The following is a 23,265-nucleotide window of genomic DNA, read 5'->3' on the forward strand; positions in this document are numbered from 1 at the left end:
ACTGGTTTTAGGATTGGCAGGATTTCAGTTGTGTGTACGAAAATATAGTTGCCTTTGTTTTGCTTGTCCTCTCCCCCCAGTGGTAACTGACTGCAAGTGTGGGAAATACAGCAAAAACAGTAAATCAATTATATCCTGAACCAGACTGTACTGGCCTGTGCAGTAATTCAGCTAAAAGGTGAATGCTCTGTGGGAACTGAGTACCGTCTGAACCCACAGTAAGAACCTGTTGGGTTATTGCAATCCTTTCTTCACTGTAAGACATCTCATATTTTTCAGAGGTTAGACTGGCCTTATTCAATATAAGTTTAAAGTTTATCAGAATCTCTCAGATGGTAATAATTGAATAATCCTGAAACATCCAAAGTTTCATCCAAAACAGCTAATATTTGCTGAAATCTGGAACAGTTACAGAAGTTTGAAATTCTGAAGAATATTTATTTCAGGAAGTAAATAAAATTTTGACAATCCTAAAAGGACGTAAAGAAGTTTGTCTTAGTAATTCTTCCATTAAATGAGCACGGTAATAGCTTTCTCTTATTGTCAGTTTGTAGGTATCACTAGGTCCTGAAAAGCTCAACTGAAATTTTAAACATATTGTACTTGACGCAGCTGTGAGAAAAAATAATCATGGAACCAAAATCTGATATGGATCTATCATTTTCCTCGGTCTATGGTTGGAGACCCATAAAAATGACATCCTTATATGTTTTCTAGATTTCAAAAGTCATCTTATTTCTCTTAGGCCCATTACACTGCTTTAACCTCAGGCCTGTTCTTCTTCCCATAACTTTTTTCAGTTTTTTCTTTAAGATATTATCAATGCAATGCTCCTCAAATGCTAGGAATTTACAGATAATCCCCAATGTCATCAGAAAGAAAGCAAACTTCCAATAACTTTGTACACCTCATGTCACTTTGGTTTTAAAATTCCCTGGGAAATTTGGTCAGGAACCAGATTAAAATAAACATTTAAGCATTTTGAAAATGGCATTACAGTTCTGTTTTTTCAAAGTTCTTGTCGTGTTCTTGGCTTATAATATCATTGACATGACTTGGTCATGTTTTGTTAAGTTGACCTCGCCGAGAAGTGCAATTTTGGGACAAGCTTAAGAGGCAGCAAGAGGTTGTTTTTGAATGTACAAAGATCATCATTTGTCCTTATAAACAGTGCTAGATTTGAACTGGTCTGTCTCTAAATCCAGCTGCTGGGTCATGGAAAGCATTGGTTTCCTGGCATAAGAACCAGGAAAAATGCAGAAGAGAGGATGAGAGTATGTTTGGTGAGTAGAATGGAGATTGCTTGAAAGGTCAAATATTGCAAGGATTACAAGTCGGCCAGGAGCTGGAAGGCCATGAGAAAATGATGTAGCTATAAGTTGTCCCAGTACGGTGGAATACAAGGGACAGGACAAATATCTGCCAGGGACCTGTTTGATGAGGAAAGACAAAGTGTGTTTGTGTCTTCGTTCTGTTCCTTTTGACCTTCATTCTTTCGAGACCATTTTTAGAAAGCTTAGTCATTGTGTGGCATTAGCAATATATTTCCTGGGAGTTCTGGGACTTTCTGAGTGTTGCAACCTTAAATGTTTCTTAGGAAAGTGTTTTATTTATGAAGCATCTTTAAGTAGTAAGGTCAGTGCTCTGTTTTGGGGCAAAAGCTTCCCTCTTGTCAACAAGAAACTATTCCTGTATTATGTCATTTTCTCTTCTTGATTGTAAGTTTTCTTAATGATGATGATGACTCTTGTATTGTCAAAGAAATAAATTATATTTCACTAGATGGAGTTTTGAAGAAGGGGCAAGAAAAATGTATAATTCAAGATAAAAATAGTTAAAAATTGCTGAGTTTATTTTACTGTAACTGTATGTATGTGTTACACATTTTAAATCCTCATGCTTTGTTGCTGGAAAAAAAACTGGTATCAGAAAGCTACAAGACAGGAATGTTTGCTATATTCTTTTACAGAGAAGTTTTATCTCAACAATTACTAGGAAAGAGTTATTTTCAGATAAACAAAACTATTTAAAATGTTATCTATTTGTTTATAAGTTAGATATAGAATATCTATGAAATGAAAATATTATATTTCCAGGAATTACCATGAAAAAAAGAAATATTTAATGTTATTAAGTTAATGGTAAAAAGTGTTACTTATGGGTAAAATCATCAGAAAAGTCCTCTCCAGACCTATCTGCAACACACTTGCCTTCTGCATGTCATCTCTTCATAGCACCAATTGATTGCAACAATAACTGAGTGTTTAGCTTTCAAAACTGAATGTCTACTATTTTTTATGATGCAATAATAAATCATACACAAATTACTATGAACAGATGCAGAATATTTTAGTGAGCTTTGTCTCTAATACAAATTTTCATTTACGGAGGACAAAATTAATAGACGAATTTAGTTTAACAGGGCCCACAAGAAAACTTAAGGAATGAAATTATACTGGGTTTATAACTTGATAAATTACTTTAAATTAACTTGAAGTGAAGGAAAAGAAAGACGAGTCTTGAAAAGGTGGCAACTTGATCATTAGTTAAATGGTTGTGATTGAAAAACCTGGAATACTGACATCTAAAAAGCTATCAATCTTGTGTTTGCTACACAGCAAAAAATTCTATTTTGAGTGAACTGGAATTGCCAAGTAATTATTGCTCTAAAGACATATCTCAAGTTCTTAACATGGAAGATGCTAACATTTTTCTGAAACATACTTCCATTTATAGGAACTGTATTTTAAACTGTTAAAATTTTCTATACAATTGCAGAAATGTTTTAAGTGTTATTTCAAATCTGCTTGACAATATATCTTTAACTGTTTGTGTTCCCTTTGCATAGGCAACTTTAGATGCATAGGACTCCCAAAAGTTTGGCATAAGAAGATAAAAATATGGTCCATAATTAAACTTTAAATGCAAAATAATTTCTGTTGTTAAGAGACTTCCCAGAACCATTCAGAGCTGTGGGGTTTTAAGGAGAAGATATGTTGCTAAAGCCAATTGCTAAACAAAACTGAACTTCTTTATGAAGGAAATTTTTTTGCATATGACTCTTATTGTCTCTATTTGCTCTTACTGAATTCAAGCTAGAGCAGGTCTACTGCTTGGCCATTTCATTCATTAAAATGACAGCTTGAATTCTAGTACTGAACATGTAGCTGTCCTGAAAGATTGATGCAGTTGTTCCTCAGATGTCATCAGAGATATACTAAAGCATATTTATAGCTGCAGAGGCACAAAATGAATATGATTCAAAGGGAGCTGGTACTGTGTCTATATCAGACTTCTGACAGACTGCTTGAAAATATTCTCAGCAAGAGTTTTTTTTCTTCTTTGTATCAGGTCTACATAAAAAATTATATGAATTTCAGCACAAGAAGCAAGGAAGACTGATCCTGGGGCAATGAAGGGAATCTTAAGCAAGACATGGAGGGTTACTCATGCTGATATTTTTTCATTGCAGTTTGTTTGCATTAAGGTGCCAAGAATTTTTAATATACATTGAGAGGAACGGTGTGCCTGCTTACTGGCTGCACAAACAGATCAGACTTGTATGGTTTGTTTACTATAATACAGATGCTAAAGTTTGCAGTTGAAATTACTACAAGAAGTGAAATGGTATATTGTTTTTCACAGCTTCATGTTATATTTCACAGAAACTTTTAAGCTGTGTTGCTTACAGATCTTATTGAGGTATAGATTCTAGAACAAGTAAATGTTTGTTTATTTGCATAGAAAGAGTTAGTCACTTTCTGAAACCAAAGCTAGAGGGATAAACATTCTTTGGCCTCAAAGATTTTAAACATTTCTATCAATGTAAAAAAGCTATTTTCTGAATGATTTATTTTTATTTTGCTATGCTGTCTGCAGTAGAGAACAAACCAGGATATGATTGCCAGTAGCAAACTAGTAAACAAAACTGACTCCTGAAAAACAAAGGTCTTGATAAATGTTAAAATTGCATTAGAAAGTCAGAATTAGAGAATATTAACAAGAAAACAGATTAGTTTTTAAGGCAAAAAAAACTTTAAGTCACTAAATATTAGGGTCTTTGGAAGAGAAAGTGAGTTACAGATGCATGAATCCATGAGATAGTTCAAGTATTATAGCCCTTGTGCCTGCTTGTCACACATTTCTGGCGACACACCACATTCTTTATCCTTGTGATGCAAGTGGTGTAGAAACCCTGAAAGAAACATCTCAGTAAGCCTACATTTCTTATACATCTTTATTATAGAGAGCATGTTGAGTCTAATACGTCTTTACTCACAAACATGGACAGGAATGTGTATATCAGTGCTTCAGTGTTAATGATGGTTACTTTGGTGCTCACCTTCCATGAAATGGTGCTTCACAGACATAGGACATCCATAGAATTGTGAAGGAGCTTGGTCTTTTTGCTCAGGTGGTTGCCATGAGCAAAATGAACATGGGAAATTTATACTTTATTGCTCATTACCAGAAATTTCTGATCAATGTTTTGTGTATTAAGAAGAAAAGAACAGAATTAAAAAGAGAAATGCTATTATTCCCCTTTCCCCAAGTTCAACTACACTTCCTACTTCTGAGTCTCAACTTCTATAATTTTTATTAAGGGTTACACTTTGCCCATACAAGTTCCTCCACTGAGGTGAGGAGCGGTGCAGGAGACTGGTGCTGTGTGCTCAGATTTCAGTCTGCAGCTCTGGGGCTCTTACAGGTCCTTTGCTGCAGTTCTTTTAATCAAGTCCTCTGCCCGTGTGTAGGTTGCCTGTGCACTCAGCCCCTCAGGGCTGTCTGTGGCCACGTGTGGGTTGCCCACGTGCTGCGGCTCCTCAGGGGCAGCCTTGTCTAGGAGGGCTTGCAGCAGTTGGGAACCTTCTGCCCAGCACTCATCCTCTCCACCCCCAGTGTGTGCATGCTATTCAAGCTGATGGTATTTCATGCATAGAACATTCTTTGAGTGTGGCTGGGGGATGGCTTCTCAACTGTACTGTAACTTGTCTGCAAGAGAAGCGACCCAAGTTCTGCTCCCTATCCTGACTGACATCTAAATATTTTATTTTACAGATTAGAAGAGCTTTAGCTAAGGAGGCAGAAAGATACACGGCCCAAGTGATTCCTGAAACAATGCCTGAAAGGTAGTGGTCTGAAACTGAATCCAGACATGAACTCAAACTCGAGGCCCTGTATGCAAGCATGAGTGATTTGATCCCTAATCTTCCACATCCCATGTAAATGCTTTCTCATCTAGCTAGTGAAAGTGATGTCAGTCACCACCACGACTGTGTCTGCAAAGAGCCTAATCCTGTCATTTAGCATGCCTTTAGTTCAAGTACTGAATTTAGGTGCCAGGTGGTCTAACCAGAGTTTTTCTAGAGATCTCAGGCAAGAGTAATGTCCCTTGCCCAGGCCATAATATTCCAGGAATGCCAGTGTATCAAACATGATAGATTAAAATAAGTTGCTGAAGCTTTAAATAATTTCATTTCCTGTAGAAATATCTGGCAAAGATTTTTGTGTGTGGGTGAATATGTTCATAGAAGCTGCTTTGCACTTCTTAATACTTTCAGCTTATAAGTGTAACAAAAAAGAACAATAAAATATCAATGTGATTGTCCAGAACACTGAAATAGTTGCTGTTCAGTTTGCTAGAACCACACACATAGCTTCTATCTGTTAAGTTTTCAGGGACAACATAAATTTTCTGCTCTCTCTTGTATTTTACAGTGATGTACGTATCTTTTGCTTGTCAGAACATTTGTTTCTCTTATTTTTAACTTATTGGGAACTTTCTTTTCCAGTTCTGAATAAGCAGCAATTAAAAATACTGTTGGGTATTTTCAAATCACTTACAACTCACATAAGGAGTGCTGCATTGTGGTTACTTGCTGTTCTTATAAGTAGATATACATTGTTCAGTGCTTCTGAGCTTGCTTTGGTGACTGCTTTTGTAAGTGCTGAATGCTGTTTCTGATAGATGTAGGCATGAAACTGCTTAATTCCACTGAAATCTCTGTGACTACTTGTGTCTTTAGGGTTACATGTGATTCCGTATTTTGCTGGACTGGGGTCAGAAAGTTCAGTGCTCTTTCAGCCTGGCTTAATTGACACTGACCCTGCAGTTTTAAAAATCTTAATTTAAAGCTTAATTTAAACCTGGACAAGGCCAGATTTCTATCATGTAATGCAATCTGCTCTTTTCAGTTTCCAGTGTAATGTTAACTTGTATGTAGACAGAAGGGCAAGGGCACCACTTGCACAGTAAATGAAGGGCTGCCCAAGTCATAGGGTAATGTGTTGACAATACATTTAACTAACATATTTAGCCTAATTTTTAAAAGAGTCCTAACTGCATATTGTGTATAGACAAACACGTCTGATGCCCAGCATGACTCATGGTTAGTTGTTAATATAATCCTGGAGATAAGGTATTTGACTAGAGCATGCCTTCTTGCATGCTGAAACTCAGATCGTTATATAATACCAGGAGCAGAAAACAACTTTTTCAAAGTCACATGGAAACCATTCAGGAGCGGGAATTGAATGCCAATTTCATTATCACCTATAAGGAGCCAAACAATAAGGCATTGTAGACTCACAGTCTGAGCTCAGAATAGGAGGTTTAAGTGCACTGGCCAGTAGGCAAACTCAACCAGGCTAAATCCTGCCAGATGGAATATATCTGTTAACAGAGCCATTAGGTGCATTTTAAATGTTCAAAATCTTTTGTGAGAAATGTTCACAGGATGAACAAGGGATGATATAGCGCACCAGACAATTCATAGTAAGAGTGAGTTCATACTAATCTTTTATTCACTGGCCTCAGGGTATTTTACCATGTAAGCAGCTCTTTTAATCTTCATTTTACAGACCTGGAAATGAAGAAGTTAGGGGCTGTGCTCAACAGGAACAGTAACATTTTAAACTAAGGAAGGAAGATGCTAGGGAGGTGGAGAGGAATTGATGAAAATGCTTTTTGTTTAGTGTTTTTGTGGGGAAAAATTGTTCTGATATTCTAGTTCTGAATACATACTAATGTTGTTATTTACCAAGTTACAAATTTTATTTCAAAGTATGAAAGTACTGATAAGAATTTATTCCTACCAATCTCTTAAGCATTTATAAGAAAATTCTCTTTATTCCTCATCAATCAATTGAGCAACTATGAAACAAACCAATGAGCAGGGTCAGCGTACTAGGATCTTTCCTTTGGCTAGTTAGATCCAGCAGTGAGATAACAATGCAAAGCAGCTGGACTTGAGAGACAGAAGAGTCAAGATGGATCTGACTATACAGAAGTCCTGCCCTGAGGTATGAACTTTCTGGGAAAGGCCTGCAATATCCTTCAAAAAAATCACAAGAGAAATTGTGTCCTGGTTAATGATAAGGGCTACAGTAAATAATAAGGGGCTTCCAGTAAAACTGAACAAGGATACAGACAGCTGTTATCAAAACTGAAACAGTGGTTTGATGAAGGAGTCAGAATTTAAATGTTTACAGTCTCATGTTGGTGGAATACTTCCTTCAAGCATTTTCTGAAGAGGACAGAGGCAGAGCACCATTGAATAATACTTGCAGTACTCTTCAGGATGTCCTGCCAAGAAGCAGCTCCATCTATCTTCCTGGCAGAGGTGACAATAAAGATTTTATCTTGAATTTATTTCCAGGCAGCAGTTAGTGTTCACCCTCCAAACACAGCAGATTGCCTTCATTAGAAATCATGTTCAAAGATGTTGACGAGGAGAAGGATCTTTGCGGCTGCTGAACTCCTACAGATGTGCAGATATTCACATGAATACCTCACACATTGAAAGGCTGGCAGTTACATGTAATAAGTATCAGATTATCCTTCAGTGGTGTCATTTTTTATACTCATTAAAAGAAATAGTTCTCTAATTTGAATCTAATTGTGGTGAATCATATCACCCTTCACAAGTGAGATATTATAGTCCCATCTACAATAGGAAATGTAAGAAGAAAGAAAATCCTGGAGAAAATATAAAAGAATTTGTGGTTCATAGCAGATATTGCTTAACTATATGGGATAAGCCCACAGAATTTGGTACTTCTATTTTTATGTGCTTATGCAGCTGCTCTTCACAAGCAGCTCTACAAAGCAGAAGAGTAGGAAAAGCTGTAGGTGGGATTATTAATTCATCTCTTGTGTATCCCAATGAAGATTCTTCCATACCAAATATAGGACTAGTCAGTCTTTAAAATAACATAATGTAAGGGAGTTTCCAATAAATTTTCTTTCTATTTGTTTTATATTCAAGGGGCTCTCCAGGGAATATTTCTTTAAAATTCCAAAGTAAACAGAAGAGTCTGGTGACAAGTTATTACAAGAGCCTTCACTTCCTTGGTGCAAGTTCATATGTGACAAAGTTTGAAAATATTTTTTGTATTGCAACACTTAGACCTTATGGAAGTTAGTAAGGCCCAAAGGGGCAGGGAAACACAGCATCTGTTTCTCAACAAAAGTAGAATCCTATCTGTCGTTCTGAGAAATATAATTTTAGGTCCAGGTTGGGACTTACATCTAACTGTAGCTGAAAACTTCCTCAAATTTTTGTCAGATATTTCTGTGGATCCATAAATCCCCATTGTTGTGTACATATAAAGATTAATCATTAAAAATTTCAACAATAACTATAAAATAATGAAATTTATAATCCAGTCTGGAAAATTGAACCCTTACAAGATGTTATTTAAGAAGCCTGAGGTAATTTATCCATTAAGTTAGAACACAAAATTCTTATGTTTTGTGCACAATTTCAGTATTAACAGATGACATAAGCATTGTGAACACCAGGATTCATACAGTACAGTAGGGAGGGCCAAGAGGTCAAAATTTTTAGACTGAATTTAATATTTGAATTGGACTATAGAAAATTAGTTTGTATGATGTCCACACCTCAATTTATTTCTAGTGTCATCTACTTGTGTGCCCTTGTGAACTCAGCTAGAATAACCCTTCAGGCTTTTATTCCCTAAAGACCTGTTATAATGTAAAATGGGACTGAGCTGTTTTCCTCAGATGTGGTCCAGATTTTTTCCAGTTTTGAGGAACAGATGTTAGTATTGAGTCCACTTCACATCTCCTTGCTACATTTCCCCCTGGGTTTCACATGCTTGTTGTTCTCCCACTAGACTTGCAGCTTAGGTGTTCCAGTCTGTAACCTGGGGAAGCTTGAAAATTGTGTTGTTGTAACATGAACGTGCTCTTATTCTGTCACCCCTGACTTAAACAAAGCTAATAAATGTTTCTAAAATAGAGCTTTAATTCTTGAGAAAGATTTGAATGTTATCATGTAAAAGGAGCTGAACTCATGTTTGCTTCCAGGGTAGTTACGTATTTCAGAGAAAACTAGCAATGTAGAAAGTGGATTAATCTCTTCAAAACTAATGTCCTCATGTAGGATTCACCTCTGAAAATGTCATTCATGTGCCTGACCTTTGAAGCCAGCTTATTGTAGACCTCTGGCTGAAATGCTGCTTGTATAATCGAACTAGGTTTATTTGGTTTATTTTGATTTTGTTATTTGTGAATGGGTAAGGAATGAACTAGCATAGCTTTCAATGACACATCTGATATGTTGTCTTGCAGCTTTTTCACAGAGTTCTGTCTCTGTGTGTTTACATGTACATATTCACAAGAATTAATAAACCTAAAGAGCCTGTATTTTTCACAGTGTGAAGTTGGTAGTGTCAGTAGTGTGTCTGCTGGAGATTGTGTTTGTCTTCTGTTGTCACTGTTCTTGTTCAGCCAAAAAAAAAAAAAGCTGAAAAACTTTTGCTGCAATTAAGAGTTTTGGCATAGATTTTTAGACCAGTGTTCAGGATCCAGATGAAAAGAATTTGATATTTGGTAAAGTTATTCCCTGCTCTTGTTTCCAGAAGTCACAATTTGCTATGCAAGCCAGAAAGTTAAAAAGAAACATTTTACGCATTCCTGCTAGGCTAGTCAGTATAGACCTGACTACCTCCCTAGGTTAAAACCATTCTCCCACCATTTTTGTTGTTCTTTGAGCCTAGGTTTTACTGGTGTGATAATTCAGAATTTTGAATTTATACAAATGGTGTCATGTGTTTCAAGATTTGTTATTAAAACCCAACCCCATATAGGAATGCCTTCTTTTTCCTTACGCCAAATTTTTATTGTGAGAGAAATTCTATGAAGTGCACTGTTGCTTTACACTTTTAGACTTAAATGCATCTTCTTACAGCAGATATATCTCCTTTTGTTTACTTTAGTAGCTGTTATTTTATCACAGATCTGTAGATTGCAGCAGCCTCCATCAGATGCTCACATGAATTATTTTCATCATTTTGCATGTCTCTGTCTTACTGAAGTTATGTGCTAGTCCAAGCCAAAATTAATTATGCTGAGACACACATGGCAATGTTATGATTATATCTTAGTATTACTGGGAACAGGCATCAAATAATGTGTGACGTGTTGTTTTTAATTCTTTCCTGTTGTAAATTCTGTAAGTGATGTGGCAATTGAAGCAAAGCAAGATTATCTGCAAAGTGTACAGGGAAGATTGTAAAAATTGCCCCTTTTTTGTAGTTTCCATATTCTGGACACTGGAAATTCATTCTTGTTACTTTTCACCTGTCTCACATGATATACCAAGTAATGATATACCAAGAGAGAAATTCAGAACACAGCAAAACTCACCTGATATTTCAAACAGTGAACTTTTATCTTATTGTGGACCTGTAGATGTTTTGCTTCCCATATCTTGATGCAAATGAAAAAGATGAAAAATATATTTTATTGGATTCCTTTCTATACTTAACTTTTTTATGCAACCTGGGAGGCATTATGATAACAGGCTGCTGAGGACTGTGGATCACTTTGATTGCAATCCTATTTTTAGTGGACAGTTTTTGAATCTTCAAAACTGTAAAATTTTCTCAGTTGAAGATAGAACAACTGGGCAAACATCACAACTTCAGTTATCCCTTCACCAATAATGTTTTTCTCCAGACAGAATATGCAGAAAATAGCATGTGGCAGGCTTGATGGGCAGTATGTAGATTGAGTAGGTGGATGTTCATCATCATAATTGTTTTCTAAATAATGTCTAAATGTACAGTTATTGAAATACTTTTTAGATTGCTGATTGAGCAGTGCAGGCCTATCCTGTTTGCCAGTCTTGTGCCAAGGTCAGATCCATGTGTCCACCAGTCCTTCCCTCTGTGCTTACAATGGGTTCCTGTGAAATTAAATTCTCTGCATGAACTGGGAAAAAAAATGGGCTGTATTTCAGCCAATATCTAGTCTGCATAATGGGAGAACAGTATTCTAGGGGTCTGGAAAGAACTGTCTCAAATACTGATGTATGTGTTTCTAAAATTTTCCATGGGCAAAACTTGGCAACAGAGAAAGTGAATAGGAGTAAAGTGGAAGCAGGGGAGAAAAGGGCAGAAGGGATTTTGTAGGAAAGAAGGAAGGGTGAGAGGGCTGGGCAGTGGGAGTGGGATAGTAATATGAAGAAAGGTGGGCTGCGTGATTTCCTGTTTTTATGGATACTCTTCAACCTGATGCTTCTCCTGTTTAAAGGAGCTCTGGAGGCCTCCACCCAAAGTACATGGCCTTGCCTCTTCTCTGCTACACTGAAAACAGCAGATTCTTTCACGGCTTTTCTCAGGGTTTTGAGGTTTTTATTTAATACTGATAGTTATGAAATAAACCGGACTAAGGTTTAATTCTCTTCACTGACATCACTGGATTTGTGCAGTAAATTCTAGGCTTTAAATGTGTTCTGGTTTTCATAACAACTTGTCACCCAAAAGCTGATGATGCTTCCATCTTGATAAGAATTATGATCTAGCAACTAGGAATGTGATTTTGGTCTGGAGATTTTCTTTCAGTGTAAATTCAATATCTTTTCCTAGAATATACTCTGCCTAATCTCTGATCCCTTTTACAGATGTTAGATGCTGTGCCATGTCAAAATTTGCTACATCTGAGAGAATCTCAGCTTTAATTCAGTGATACTCTAGTCTTGGTGGCCCTAAGGGAGGAAAAAATACTAGTGGGTTAATAAAAGTGATAAAATTAACTTTTTTTCCCCAAAGCTTTAGTCCTGAAGTCTTGCTATTTGAGTTAGTTATTGTATATGTTATTTCTTTTCTGCAACTGATACTTTGCAAGTGATGACACCAAGCACTGAGATAAGATTTCTTGTGATAGCAATTGTAACTAATAGGATCTACCTGTTCACTAATTACTTTCATATAATGAAAGTAATGCACAGCATAGTGGTTGCTCAATAAAGGAAAATTACGTTTCAACATCCTATTTATCTCCTTGACTTAGAACAATGATCAGTGGAAATAACTTATAATAATATATGTTAGAAAATTTGTGTCTGTGATTGTACCAACCAAGAAAAGACTATTTAAAGGTCATCTCATGGATGGGGAAAGTTATGACTCATAAACCCTCCAAAATAACTGAATTAGCAAATAGTTTCTGATGAAGATTAGAAATATATTTTAATTATTCTCAGTGATATATTATTAATCATTTCCCGTCTTTGCATAATTTTTTCCCAGCTTGCACAAAGAATTCTTTGGCAGATAACAAAATGTTTTGTGGCTCTGAGTGATAGTACTTTTACTGCACAATATTTAAGAAGTTCTGACACATAAGAGAGGTTCCAGGAAATATTAATCTACTTGGATGTGTAAAACCAAACACACAAAAATGTGGCAGCTGTAGCTGCTGAAGTTTTTCTCCAAAAATGTGGCAGTGAGGCTACCAGAGCTAAAAGAAGACTAAATTAATGTATTAGACCTGCTGTAAAGATCAACCTGTAAGGAATGACGGAGGAGGAGCGGGAATTGGGAAAGCTACTGCACCTTTGTCATCAGCAAAGAATTTCCTCTGTACTGTTTGCTATCCTCCTTTAAAAGATGAGAAAGTGTGCAGATGGAGAATGAGAGGTTTTTAAGAAAGCTGTACTTAGTTAGATCATCTCAACTCTTCCAAAAGAACTTGTTTCAAAATAATTTAAGCTGAATGCAATTCTGAGAGATGATTGGAGTCATCTGACTGGCAAACATATAGGACTAATAGATGTAGAAATGTCCTTTATGGGACGAGTAAAACATCTATCACCTTAAAAAAGTCATATACATTTATCTGTAAATAAAATAAACCTTGAATTTATTGAGTTAAATTCTGCAGTTCCCATTGAGTAGATTTCCCATTGAGAGTGGCCCAAATCAGGATTTGTAGAATATGGCCCAGTCATACAATTGGCACAGGGTGTATCTGCATCAGGTTTGTGTAGCAAGGCTGTGGCAGCATGAGGGCTACAGGAGTGGTTTCTGTGAGAGGCTGCCAGGAGCTTTGTCTGACAGTCAATTCCAGCTTGTTCCAAGACAGACCCAGCCTGAGTCCATGAGTGGTGGTGGTAGTGCCTCACTGATAGCCTATTTAAGAAGAGTGAAAAACCACTGCAGAGCAGCAGCTGGAGAGGGAAGTGGGAATGTGAGAAGGAAACAGCTCTGCAGATCCTGAGGTCAATGCAGAATGAAGGGCAGGAGCTGCTCCAGGCACCAGAGCAGAGATTCCCCTGCAGCCCCTGGCGCAGACCATGGTGCAGACATCTGTGCTCCTGCAGACCATGGAGGTCCATGGTGGAGCAGAGATCCATGTGCAGTCTGTGGAGAAGCCCATGTAGGAGCAGGTGGATCCCTGGAGGAGTCTGTGACACCATGGGAAGCCCACATTGGAGCAGGCTCCTGACAGGACCTGTGGACCTGTTCAGAGAGAACTCCATGTTGCAGCAGGTTTATTGGCAGGACCTGTAACCCTCGGGGACCCCATGCTGAAGCTGCCTATTCTTGAAGGACTGCACTCCATGGAAAAGTGACCCACACTGGAGCAGTTAATGAAGAACTGCAAAGTTCAGAACTCCTCCTCTGAGGAAGAAGGAAAGGCAGAGATAACATGTGACTAAACTGACTGCAACCCCCATTTCCTGTCCCCCAGCAACACTGGCAGGGAGGTAGAGAAATAATGAGTGAATTTGAGCCCAGGAAGAAGGGAGGGGTGGGGGAAGGTGTGTGATTTGTTTTATTTCTCTTTACTTTTATTTGATTGGTAATAAATGACATTAATTTCCAAGTGTTGAGCCTGTTTTGCTTGTGATAGTAATAGGTGAGTGATCTCTTCTTGTACTTATCTCAACCCATGAGCTTTTAATTATGTTTTTGCTTCTCTTCTTCAGCTGAGGAGGGGAAGAGGTAGAATGACTTTGGGCACCTGGCATCCAGCCATGGTCAAAGTCACTACAATATCTTGCCATTTGATATGTAACTCTTCATTATCCTCAGCTGTCTTGGACAAACATGTAAGTTGTGCATACAGAGCTTAAGAAGGAAAAAATTCTGCTTGCCTGTTTTGCTGTGGTAGAACCAGTGAATGAATTGGAAAGACTGGAGTGACATGATTGAGAAGGGAGAAAGTTCTGAGCCCTGGTTATCAAACAGATACAGACTTACTGGGAGAGACTAAAGGAAATTTTGCATGCTTATTTCATGAACCAGTGGAGTACATACTCATGCAACAGCAAGATGCATCTGCCCCTACAGCGTTGTACACATGATCCCAGAGGCCCCTGTGTAGAATCAACAATCAGTTAGCTGAAATTCATTTACAATCATAAATTAGGCATACTCATATTTGCTCATTTCATAGACAGATAGAGGTGTTTGTGGGGTAATTTGTTCAAATATGTTCAAATTAATTATGACAGAAAATATTAATGAATGAAAAGACCCATTCCAATCCAAGAGCTAAGGTAAAGTTATCAGAATTTCCTGAGGGAAATTCTGAGTTCTGAGGTCTGTTGCCTCACTAATGATGCCTTATTAAAACACTGGGTTGTATTGGCCTCCAAAAAATGAATTCTTCATGTTTTTTATCACTCACAGGAAGGTTTGAATGACCTATTTAGTGCTGGTAGACTGAAAGAGGGGGGTCAAATGACTGCTGGAAGCACAGATGTTTTTGAAACATGTGAGTTTACATTTATAATAAAAATCTGTAAAAAATATTTAGACACTGATGATTCACCAGTTTCATGTTGGTGCTTGGTTATCTTTGAGGATCTAGCTCCTAATTACTATAGTGGAGGTAAACGGAAACATATTAGATAACACAACCTGAGTTTTAAAGAGCCTAAATAGTTGCAGTTATTATCAGCTATGGTGGGAACTGCCTATTTGGTGCAGAAAAGTGGAGACTGATTACTAAAGGCAAGAAAAATCACAATCTACTGTAATAAATTTGTCCAAATGAATAATTTCTTCATCTTCAACTAGAAGTCAATTCAGGCCTAATAAAAGGTCCTAATGAAACTGTGTAAAGATGTGCATGTTTGGAAGAAAAAGCAATTATGAACAGAATTAATTCCATCCATTTTGCAACTTAAAGGAACACAGTTGCAAATAGAGGTGACTGCATCTTACTTGCTGAGCTGCAAGACAAATCAAATCCACAAATATTTAATCCCCATTTGAAAACAGAGAAGCTAGGAAACAGTCTACATCCCAGAGAAACATATCTACTGTCACAGCCACTTTGATTTCAGGGAGGTACAAAGAAACTGATTTAAAAGTAGTCTGTTGGTGACAATTCAGTTCAAAACAAATAATGTTAATTTAGCAGCATTTAAAAAGGGTGTTGTGGTTTGGTTTTCTTCCATTATGTCCTCTAAATCCTCTGATCATCAAAATAGGACATGTTTCATAGTGAAGGAATAGAAAAAAATTGCAGAAAAGAATTAGGATGTTAAAGTGACAGTGAAAACACTTATATAGAGCTTTGCAAGAAAAACAGCCTCACAAAACATATTGAAAAACTCATTCCCACATAATTGTAGAAAAGGCAGAGGACACTAAAAGAAGGTTCCCTCTAAATGGTTGTCATCAGTGCATGCTCTGAGGTAGACCTGATTTCAGGGTAGAGAATTCTTTGGCATTCAAGGGGGAGTTATGCAATATAAAAAATGTGTGTACATCTCCTTTGTGTATACACATATTGAGATAGGTATGTGTCTGTTTACATGTCCACATCGATGCACATTCTCCATCTGCTTAGCTCAGAAACAGTTAATTAATGGCATAGTTACCTCTCCAGTTGCAATAGGCTTGCCTGTCAGAACAGAGATTGGAAGAAATGTGTAGCCCAGGGCAAGGTGGGGGCAGTGAGTGGGATGTTGTGGGTTTTTTTCCACAGCTTTCCTCAGCCTATGCCTCAGAAATGCTGCTAAGGCATAATGTGAGGTATACAGGAGGAGAGTGGCTCATAGGAGAGAGCAAGAAAATCTGCTGCTACAGAAGTTACGATCCTTGAACTGTGAGTCAGATGCTGGCATTTCCCTGGTAAAAGAGCAAATGGTACCTCTTGACCTGATGTAACTAGAAAGTCATGTGTGTGAAAATATGGCCATTTGGACTTGGATATAACTTCTGATTTTCTCTGATGGCCAGTGTATTCCCCAGATAGCAAGGTGATAGAATAGTCAGCTTGCTGTGGAACATAGAGACTGAACTCCTAGTCTTATTTTTTGGTAAAAGTAGTATTTCAGTGGCTGTAGAGCCGTTATTTTTTAAACCCCCTTTTCATCCATTTTTTCATAAACAGAAGGGAAGAAAAACTTCTCATGAAGTTTTCCTGAGATATGTCAGGGGTTATCAGAGAGGATATTGAGCTCCATCTTGCTCAGCATATTAACACAGTGAATTTAAGAGGAATAGGGTTTCATAGTTTGGTAAGAAGAATGCAATATACAAACTGCTTATAGAAATATATTTCACTTTAGACTGGTACCATTTCTACAACTTCAAGATGATACAAGAGATTTCATTCTTCCCTATTGAATAATCTCAAAGTGCTTAATGATCTATCTCATGGGCTCCAAAGGGCTGAAGGTGATGCCAATGCCAATGGAGGGATCGCTTCTTTGGGAAAGAACTGATGCTAATCTAAATGTAATTAATCATGAACTGAAATAGTTTATTATTCCAAAGTAAAAAAGTCATAAGAAAGCATATCTCTCAAAAACTACTTGAGAAACCACCTTTAGAGAACATGAGAAGCTGATACGTAAAGGTCTTTGGGAAGGCAAACTGACAGAACGTGAAGAAGGGCTGTCATTTAATGAAAGCAGGGGTCATGCTAGTATAGTAGGAAATTATTTCCCCAGAAAGCAAAGATAAGAAATAGCATGTGATGTAACAAATTTCTAGAAGTTTCCTATAAGAGGAAGAAAAAGGAATATTCATTTACCAGGACAGGTGTGCAAAGTACAGTTGGTATTGAAAAAGCAATGAATTATTTCTCTGTTTCCATTTTCAAGCATTACATATAATTTAAAAATTTATTGTATAGATTCTTGCAAAAGGATACAGAACAATGATGGTAAATACATAAATAACAGGTTGAAGGTGCTTAGATAAAATAAATGTAGTCACATTGCATGTGAATGAAGTCCATTAATGAAAATTAGTGCAGCATGCTTAAAACAATACTAAAACTAGTCTCTGAAGGGTGAATAATTATCTTTGGAAATATGGATGATTTTAAAATGGAAATGGATTCCAAGATATACTCTGGAAAATTATTACTTAGTAACAATAGGGAAAATAATAAATAGCAAAACAACATGAAATTGTTTAAGACAAATTACAATAAATGTATCTGTTTTCTGCTTTTTGAGTGGAAAACTGCCTAATGGAGGTATGACGCCTGCCTACTTGCAGGTAAGATGTATCTTGAGCTTAGAACTTCTGTATTGTGACATCAAGTCTCAGAATTAAGCTAGAGAAATCAGGTCTCTGTAATGTTTTCCCCACAAGTTCTGTTGCACAACTGTCTCAGTGAGAAATTATTGATTCATGGACAAACAGAGTATTTTAATGAGTCATTCTCAATTTTTAAGCAATATTGTAGTGTAATGATTTAAGTCTTGGAATAGAAACTAAACTCAAGCTATTATTTTTTTTATACAGGCTAGGAAATGAATGCCACTGGTGATCTGGCAATGACACAAATGTAATTTACTTAGAACTCTGTAAGGCTTTTGACATTTTCTCACACAAAAGCCTTTTCTCTGAACAGGAGAGGTACAGATTTGAGGGATGGGCTGTTCAGTAGATAAGGAATTTTATGTTTTATGAAAAAAAGTTGATAGAGAATGCACAGTCTTGGATAACTCTAAATACCAAATACTATTTATATTGCTAAAGGAGTCCTTGATATCACATCCTTTACAAAGTACTGCAGGAACTGAAGTAAGTCAGAGGCCTCTGATGGTGCCTGACTTGCTCATCCCTGAAGAAAACAGAACAGTTTGATTCTGAGCCAGGTAAATATCCAGGCTCTTCTGAGTGATCTGCATTAAGGCCTTATGCACAAATGCTTTAAAATGTCAGCAGACCTGCTGGCAGCTAAGAAGCTGTGCAGAATAATAAACTGGATTTGCCATTCTTCAATTCACTGTCTTGCTTGTATTATTTAACTAGTGAATGAGAAGAGTAAACTGTAAGAGGAAACACCATTTCATACAAGAAGGAAGGAGATGAAGTCAGGGAGATAGGGTCTGATGAGATGTTTTTTTCAGTTCTAAAGGTAGTGGAAAAGATCTGTTATAACACCCATCCCTCCAGATGGAAGAATAATGTAAACAAGTCTGTCAAATGGTGCTGTTAAATGTCCCAGCTGCAAGATAGAGCTGAGCCTTTCATATGCTGAGACTGAAGAGGCTAGAATAGCACAGAGTTTGATGATGATTGTTGGCAAGATCACCACCATCAAAATAAGACTCCTTTTTCATGCCTCCTGGCATGCATGTGGCTCAGGCAACACAATAAGCCATTATTTCTGACAGAACTTGAAACAGACAAATATATACACATATACAGGTTTTTATATAAGAAGAGTTATGTCTTAGGAGGCATACTGAAAGTTACCTGTAATCATGTGAAAAAACAAGCAGCTTACTTTTAATAGTTTTACAGCTCTAGTAACAAAAAAAAATCTGAAATTGTTGTCTTATGGTGCCACAATGCACAGGTATATAAAATATACTTAGGTCAATAATTACTGGATGAATGGTCTTCATGGATTAACTTGCCATAAAGGGTGACTGAATAGGAAATAGATATACAACATATTCTTTAGAAAAGTTGGTTTTGGTGCAACAGACAATGGCTATACCATGCTTTCAAAGGTTTGTGCTGGATTTCTGAAATTCAGAATGGGATGAAAGAGCCTGAGTCTGCACAACATGGGTGAATATTTTCATAAAGAATTTTGTGCTAATCATTTCAAGACTAGGAAAATCTAGACTAATACAACATATGATAACAATGCAATACAGAGATTGCTGACTAACAGATAGAAAGAATATGAGCTTTGCAACAATGCCCTCTGCCTCACACACTTCACTTCCAAACTTTGCTGGAGCACTTAAAAAAAATTCCATAGCTTTGACAGTGCCAGATACAATATCAATTGAATTAAATATGTCCTTTAGCATAATTTATTGCTCCCATTCTGTGAATTGCTGCAAGCTTCAAACATCTGGACCTGTCATATAATATTATCTCAGAACAATAACCATAAGCTGAGAGACTGATATGTTCATGAGAATGGTATTTGTGCAGGGCCACAAAATCAAAACCAAGAACATTCATACTTCCCTTCTTATCATCTTACGCTACAGCAATTTACACTGTGCAACTTTGTGCCTTCATCTTAGATCTTGAGTGGAGATTGATTTAACAGAAAAGAATACTTTGTTTATGGCTGAATATCTATTAAATATAGGCCTGAACAATTCTTGAGCAGCGCAGGAAAAGTTAGAAGTCCTCCATTAAGTTTTAACTTACTGTTGTGCATTATATAAGCCTTTTAATGGCTATTCAAACGGATGAACACTGATCTCTAATGCAATTTATGTTTCATGGTCATGTATCTTTTTGTTGACAAATGCTGTATGAATAAAACATTACTTAATTATCTGTGGGTATTTTTTTTTCATTTTTATGAGTTATGATAAATACCTAAATTAGTTGCCAACATTCTTTTTACAAATTATTATTGGTATGATAACAACCTACTGAAGAGTCCTTTGGACACATGGGAACCTTGTATAACCCCAAACCTGGGACATTCTGTGTGAGTGTAGTGCTGGATTGTGTTCACACCCCACCCACAGCTGCTATTTGCCTCCTTGCCTACCAATGGCAGGTCTGGGGAGAGCTAAGAGTAAGTTTATCCCTACAGAATAACTTCACTGTTGGCTAAAGGGCAACAGGAGACTGGGGAGGCACTCAAGCACCACATGGGGATGCATTTTGAAAGACAGCTGGGAGCTGTGTAAGCCTTGGCCAAAGTTTTCAGGAGTGCTGAATGTGTGTGCTGACACAGTCTCTTTCTCTGCCTGTGCTTGTGTCCAACCAGACCAGCACCGTGTTGGGCTGTTGTGAGCCAAGGCTGTTCTGATAGGATAGACAAGGTGAAATGCAGTGTAATACTAATGTATCTACCTGGCTTCTGCTCTGAACCTGATTTATGTTTGTCAGGAACATGTGCAGGGTCATAGACATGCTTTTTTGCACCCATGCATATACAGATTATGTCATATGAATTTTATTGACTGTAAATTTTCAAACGATTTACACATCTTTGAAAATTTCATTCCTAGTGGCCTCTAAATAATTTAATTTTGCACTTTCAGCCTGGAAGACCAGTGCACATTAAAGAACACACAGCATCACACAGATGTGACGCTGCCTCTGATTTCATTTTTAGCTTAACAGCATTTGCTTATATTAAACTACAGAAAGATTTCTGTAACTAACTGAAATGTTGCATACAAGTTTACTTTTAGAATATAAAGATATATTTTTACAAAAATATTTAGATATCAGTATTGCTTACTCTTTATTGAATAATTAAAAATGACATTTCTGAGGAGTTAACTCACAAGTGATTACTGAAGCACAGATATTTGTAATATATGGAGTATGTCTTTTTACATAGCATCTTTTGCTCAGATAGAATGACCTTTCTTTTTTGTTACTGCTTATGATTTCTTCACATTTCACCATTGCTGTAAAGAAGCAGATGAGTTAATTTAATTTTCTAAAACTAGTGATAGAAAACCTGTTGGGGAATAAGAACTAAAGGCAGAGTCAAGTTATTAGTTTTTCTCCATGTGCAGATCAGAAAAAATCCCAATGAAAATGGTTTAAAATTATGACAAACCTTCACCTCAAATCTTTCTTGAACCTTACCCAGCCCTGACTGTAAGCTCACATGGAACTCATCTGACAATTCATCTTTCCCTCCTAGTGAAGATCACTGCACACGATGTACCTGTAGCCCAAAATCCCAAGCTCCCAATGGTTGATGCCTTCTGTATTCATGGATTGTGGAACTGGGATAAACATTTCCTGAGATCCCCTTAAAGGCTTTACCTTAGAAGTTCTGCACCCTGGCAAAAGGAAGGAGTGTGCTTTGACTGATTCACTTCACACTTCCACCTACCAGTCCTGATATTGAAAAAAGTTTCTTTTTATCTATCCAATGGGAAACTTTACAGATTTTTTTTCCTTAAAGACCATTTTCTTACCTGAGCTTCAAGTGCAAAAATAGAGACATGAAATAATATTATGGGTTGCCAAACAGTCTCAAAGAAAAAAATAACATTTATAAGTTTTATTTAGTGTGTACAATTCAACACAGTCTTAAAAAGGCATGAAATGAGATTCAGATTGTTTTGAGCACCATGGCCGGGTTTTGTTGAAAGACTGACTCTCTTCAGCCTGAATTCTGCCTTGAGAACAAAGCATAATCTGCCATTGTGTTCCTCTGTGTTGCAATGTTACAAGGTTGAGTGAGTGAAATTTCTTCTGTTCATGTGACAAATGATCAGATGAAGACGTTTCCTTATTTCTGAACCAGGGCTGCTCATCATAAGGGTCAAATGGAAGATCTCTCATGTTGGAAACACCCATTCTGTTGCAAGAGAGCACTGCACTTTTTGCTTGAAGGGTCCATGGATTTTGTGTTTACTACAGTAGACACTTGTCTTGAATTATGAGAGAGAATGCAGGGTTTTTGTTGGCTTCTTTTCATTTTTTTTTTTTTATTTTTTTTTTTAATTAGGACATGTAAGCCTCTGAAGTGAGACCCTCAAACTGTGTTTTGTAGTGGAATTTGAACTGACATGTTGTCTTTCCGATGTGTTTAGATGAGGAACACTGAGATGTGCTGGAAACTGCAGCTGGTTACTACCCACGACAATGATTCTTAGATCAGAAAGGATTTCCACTGCAGTTTTGCCATTTTATTTCATTTTTCATATCAACAGCTGTTTGTTGAATGCTACAGAGCAAACCTACCAGAGAGGCCAGATTATTAAATCCTGACAACAACGAGATAATTTATATATTTGTGTGTCTGCAAGAAAACACAGAAGAGTAACAAACAAGAAATGCATTTTACCAAATGAGTATCTCTTCTGTCTAAAAAAAAAGTTTCTGTTCTCAAGAAAAAACAGTTTAATTCAAAAGATTTTCATCTAATAAAAGAAGCCATCTCTGGGTTGAATTTACTCAAATAGTATACTAGTGCAGGATGAACAGCTGATGTTAGACTACTGGCAAACAGCACAGTCATAAACTATTTTTTTCTTATGTATGTGTAACTGTGAGGCTGCCTATCACCATTTCTGTGAGCTCTTGGGAGGGAGAGAGGCTTTGGCAGGTGTTTATTCATGCCTTGGCAGTGGTCCAACTTCTAGCAGAAAATTTAACAAATAAAATTTTAAACTGCTAGACACTGTAACATGGTCCAACTTCTAAATTTTTGCTATTTTGTCAGGAAATAGTTTTAGAACATCACTTTTAGAAACTTTTTATACTGCGTCACATTTAAAGGCAGTCTTTAAATCTGTTAAGATTTTCATGATATCTTTATAGCAAAAATCATATTTAGTTATTTTTTTCATTACTTCTATAGCTGATACTATTTGATCTTATTTGACAGCTGCTTCCACAAAACACTAATATGGCTTAAAAATAACACAGCAGTAACATCAATACACTTCACAGAACTGCTGCAGCTGCTTTGGGATGAAACAGAAAACCTCCCAAAAGGCTGCAAATGAAAACAAAACAATATGTGCTGATTTATGTTGCATTCTGAAGGTCAGTAAAACTGGGATCTAGCAAGAA

Source organism: Pseudopodoces humilis, chromosome 7 (assembly GCF_049639895.1).
Source record: "Pseudopodoces humilis isolate 2021_Gansu_Grassland_sample_001 chromosome 7, ASM4963989v1, whole genome shotgun sequence".
In the NCBI taxonomy this organism is placed as follows: domain Eukaryota; kingdom Metazoa; phylum Chordata; class Aves; order Passeriformes; family Paridae; genus Pseudopodoces; species Pseudopodoces humilis.